Source organism: Alnus glutinosa, chromosome 4, assembly GCF_958979055.1.
Source record: "Alnus glutinosa chromosome 4, dhAlnGlut1.1, whole genome shotgun sequence".
NCBI classification, from domain to species: domain Eukaryota; kingdom Viridiplantae; phylum Streptophyta; class Magnoliopsida; order Fagales; family Betulaceae; genus Alnus; species Alnus glutinosa.
The window spans coordinates 28,885,171-28,890,444 of record NC_084889.1 but is presented as its reverse complement, the minus strand read 5'-3'; positions in this window follow the sequence as shown (position 1 = coordinate 28,890,444).

Genomic DNA, 5,274 nt, shown 5'->3' with positions numbered 1-5,274 from the left:
AATGGAGGTCATAATTATTAAAACAAAAGGAAAACGTTGGTAGCTAAGGTCATTTCTGAAAATTAATTGTGATTAATTAGGGTGAGGAAATTGGGGAGAATTGTAAGACCTAGTTTTTAATTGCATGCTTGGATGGCTGCTAATTGCCTGCACATGTACGTAATATTTGCTCTTTTCTTTGTTTCTTATCTTTTTTGCTTATAAAAGCTGACTATTAATTTCACAAATGGGAAACAACTTAAATTTGCATGTTGATGAGTCAACATTTTAGAATTCAAAGAGGCAATTTAGCTCAAAGCAATGACGGTTTATTTTGGTATTTTAAAGATTTTTTTAAGTGCATGCCCCAAAAATCACAAGGGTCATGTATAAACTAGTTTTTTTCCTTTCTCTTTCTTGTATTTTTTATTTTTTAGAGAGAGAGAAAACCATGTTTAAAGTGGCTGGAAACTGATTAGCAGGGATCCAATATTGCGCTAGACATGAGCTAAAAATACATCTTCTAAGAAAAGGACAGGAGAAATGATGAAATTATCGAAATCACAATTTTATTCCATTTTTATCTTGCTTTGTTGATGTAGCACTGTTTCAATAAGCTCTTTTTAAAAATGAAATATTTAAGGGCTGATTAACATGGTCAGGTCAGCAAAGTAAGATAAAGTTTGGACTATAACATTACTCTAAGAAAATCCATGTTATCCTTAAGATTATATATATTAGTAGTCATTTATTATTTACCCCTTGTCCAGATAGATCAAAAGGAATAAATTTTTCACCATCCTAGTAAATTGATCAAAGCTTCAGACGAGCATTTTTTAGCTTTCTTTGCCACACTTTTAAGTTCTTCCCCATGGCCTTTACTTCTTCTTTGAAAACCATATTAGGGTTTCTCTCATGCATCCAATTCAGAGGCTCTCCATCCACAAAAAACCCGTCAACAAAGCTGAACAAGCCGTTATCTGAAACAAGCACTTCTTTGTTTTTTGCATAGTTCTGAGCCTGTTGCTAGGAGAAATGGTTCTGCCCATACAAGAACATGTCTATATATGGCTGTTAATGGCGGACCGGGACGGTATAGGGGAGGGTTATTTTGGGAATTTCCATTCCCGCAAGCGCCTCTCCCACCACCTTCTCCTCGTCCTTCCATAATAGGAGCTACCTTGAAGAGGAGATTGAAAATTAACCAGAAGAGAAATGGGTATTTTGTGGGCTTGATTTTTGGGAAGGTTTTGTTTTGTTTTGTTTTTTTTTTTTTTGTTTTGTTTTGTTTTGTTTTGTTTTTTTGTTTTTGTTTTGTTTTTTTTTTTTTTTTTTTTTTTTTTTCGCTTTGCCTCTGAGACAACCTCCATGACAAGAGCTGGACAAGAAGCTTATACCAAGCCTTGTAATTAGCCACATGGCATGATAGCCGTTGATCCGGGGGAACATCCAACGGCTAAGAATCGGATTTGGGTGTAACCCCTGAGCTTCCTCTCTCAGACAAAAGTAGAAAGAGTAGGGGAGAGATTAGTGGGTTTGTTATTAGACCCACAATTATTGTTAATTTAATTCCTTGTCTTATAAAAAAAAAAAAAATTACAAATTATTGATAATTTTGGCGCCATTATGTTGAAAAGACGAATATGGCATTTTTTTAAGGCAATTTTGAGGGTGATTTTGATATTTCAATGCCAAAACTTAAAAAAAAAAAAAATGGAGGTCATAATTATTAAAACAAAAGGAAAACATTGGCAGCTAAGGTCATTTCTGAAAATTAATTGTGATTAATTAGGGTGAGGAAATTGGGGAGAATTGTAAGACCTAATTTTTAATTGCATGCTTGGATGGCTGCTAATTGCCTGCACATTGAGGTAATATTTGCCCTTTTCTCTGTTTCTTATCTTTTTTGGCTTATAAAAGCTCACTATTAATTTCACAAATGGGAAACAACTTAAATTTGCATGTTGATGAGTCAATATTTTACAATTCAAAGAGGTAATTTAGCTCAAAACAATGACGATTTATTTTGGTATTTTAAAGCTTTTTTTAAGTGCATGCCCCAAAGATCACAAGGGTCATGTATAAACTAGTTTTTTTCCTTTCTCTTTCTTTTATTTTTTTATTTTTTAGAGAGAGAGAAATCCATGTTTAAAGTGGCTGGAAACTGATTAGGAGGGATCCAATATTGCGCTAGACATGAGCTAAAAATACATCTTCTAAGAAAAGGACAGAAGAAAGGATGAAATTATCGAAATCACAATTTTATTCCATTTTTATCTTGCTTTGTTGATGTAGCACTGTTTCAATAAGCTCTTGTTAAAAAAGAAATATTTAAGGGATGATTGACATGGTCAGGTCAGCAAAGTAAGATAAAGTTTGGACTATAACATTACTCTAAGAAAATCCATGTTATCCTTAAGATTATATATATTAGTAGTCATTTATTATTTACCCCTTGTCCAGATAGATCAAAAGGGATAAATTTTCCACCATCCTAGTAAATTGATCAAAGCTTCAGACGAGCATTTTTTAGCTTTCTTTGCCATGCTTTTAGAGTTCTTCCCCACGGCCTTCACTTCTTCTTTGAAAACCATATTAGGACTTCTCTCATGCATCCAATTCAGAGGCTCTCCATCCACAAAAAAACCCGTCAACAAAGCTAAACAAGCCGTTATCTGAAACAAGCACTTCTTTGTTTTTTGCATAGTTCTGAGCCTGTTGTTGGGAGAAATGGTTTTGCCCATACAAGAACCTGTCTATGGCTGTTAATGGTGGACTGGGACGATATAGGGGAGGGTTATTCTGGGAATTTCCATTCCCGCAAGTGGCTCTCCCACCACCTTCTCCTCGTCCTTCCATAACAGGAGCTACCTTGAAGAGGAGACTGAAAATTAACCAGAAGAGAAATGGGTGTTTTGTGGGCTTGATTTTTGGGAAGGTTTTTTTTTTTTTTTTTTTTTTTTTTTTTTTTTTTTTTTTTTTTTTTCGCTTAGCCTGTGAGATAACCTCCATGACAGGAGCTGGACAAGAAGCTTATACCAAGCCTTGTAATTAGCCACATGGCATGATAGCCATTGATCCGGGGGAACATCCAACGGCTGAGAATCGGATTTGGGTGTAACTCCTGAGCTTCCTCTCTCAAACAAAAGTAGAAAGAGTAGGGGAGAGATTAGTGGGTTCGTTATTAAACCCACAATTATTGTTAATTTAATTCCTTGTCTTATAAAAAAAAAATTTACAAATTATTGATAATTTTGGCACCAATATGTTGAAAAGACGAATATGACCCTTTTTTAAGGCAATTTTGATGGTGATTTTGATATTTCAATTCCAAAACTAAAAAAAAAAAATGAAGGTCATAATTATTAAAACAAAAGGAAAACGTTGGCAGCTAAAGGTCATTTCTGAAAATTAATTGTGATTAATTAGGGTGAGGAAATTGGGGAGAATTGTAAGACCTAGTTTTTAATTGCATGCTTGGATGGCTGCTAATTGCCTGCACATGGAGGTAATATTTTCCCTTTTCTCTGTTTTTTTTTTTTTTTTTTTTTTTTTTTTTTTTTTTTTTTATAAAAGCTCACTATTAATTTCACAAATAGGAAACAACTTAAATTTGCATGTTGATGAGTCAACATTTTAGAATTCAAAGAGGTAATTTAGCTCAAAGCAATGACGGCTTATTTTGGTATTTTAAAGCTTTTTTTAAGTGCATGCCCCAAAGATCACAAGGGTTATGTATAAACTATTTTTTTTTTCCTTTCTCTTTCTTGTATTTTTTTATTTTTATTTTTTAGAGAGAGAGAAAACCATGTTTAAAGTGGCTGGAAACTGATTAGGAGGGATCCAATATTGCGCTAGATATGAGCTAAAAATACATCTTCTAAGAAAAGGACAGGAGAAATGATGAATTTATCGAAATCACAATTTTATTCCATTTTTATCTTGCTTTGTTGATGTAGCACTGTTTCAATAAGCTCTTGTTAAAAAAGAAATTTTTAAGGGCTGATTGACATGGTCAGGTCAGCAAAGTAAGATAAAGTTTGGACTATAACATTGCTCTAAGAAAATTCATGTTTTCCTTAAGATTATATATATTAGTAGTCATTTATTATTTATCCCTTGTCCATATAGATCAAAAGGGAAAAATTTTCCACCATCCTAGTAAATTGATCAAAGCTTCATATGAGCATTTTTTAGCTTTCTTTGCCACGCTTTTAGAGTTCTTCCCCACGGCCTTCACTTCTTCTTTGAAAACCATATTAGGGTTTCTCTCATGCATCCAATTCAGAGGCTCTCCATCCACAAAAAACCCGTCGACAAAGCTGAACAAGCCGTTATCTGAAACAAGCACTTCTTTGTTTTTTGCATAGTTCTAAGCCTGTTGCTGGGAGAAATGGTTCTAACCATACAAGAACCTGTCTATGGCTGTTAATGGCGGACCGGGACGGTATAGGGGAGGGTTATTCTGGGAATTCCCATTCCCGCAAGCGCCTCTCCCTCCACCTTCTCCTCGTCCTTCCATAACCGAAGCTACCTTGAAGAGGAGACTGAAAATTAACCAGAAGAGAAATGGGTGTTTTGTGGGCTTGATTTTTGGGAAGGTTTTTTTTTTTTTTTTTTTTTTTTTTTTTTTTTTTTTTTTTTTTTTTCTCGCTTTGCTTGTGAGACAACGTCCATGACAGGAGCTAGACAAGAAGCTTATACCAAGCCTTGTAATTAGCCACATGGCATGATAGCCGTTGATCTGGGGGAACATCCAACGGTTGAGAATCGGATTTGAGTATAACTCCTGAGCTTCCTCTCTTAGACAAAAGTAGAAAGAGTAGGGGAGAGGCTCTCTCTCTCTTTTTTTCTCTAGAGCCTCATAGAGATGATAGACGTTTATTTTTATTTTTTGGTTGGCAGATTAATATATGCCTACTAGTCAATATTATATACATTTTCTAAAAGCACTAGTGGTAGCAACATCTTCCTTGTTTTTTAACAAGTGGAGGTTTTGTTCTCCCTAGTTGAACTGGTGGTGGTTGTTTTCCCTTAGCTTTTCTAGGCTATGGTGGTTTGGGTTGTGTCGGTCATGTCGGTCGCTGGAGTTCGGCACGTGACCCTCACGCGCCAGGGTGTCTTCGCTCTTTGTCTGCGTGTGAAGGCCACCCTCCGCCTTTTCAGGCTGTGCTTTGTGGTGCCTGGGATCCACGACGTCGAATCTCCTGCTGGGTGCCTCCGGTGACAGCGCGTGTAGGACACATGCCGCCATTCTGGCGAAATCAGCCTCTTTGCTTCACTGTCGATGACTTG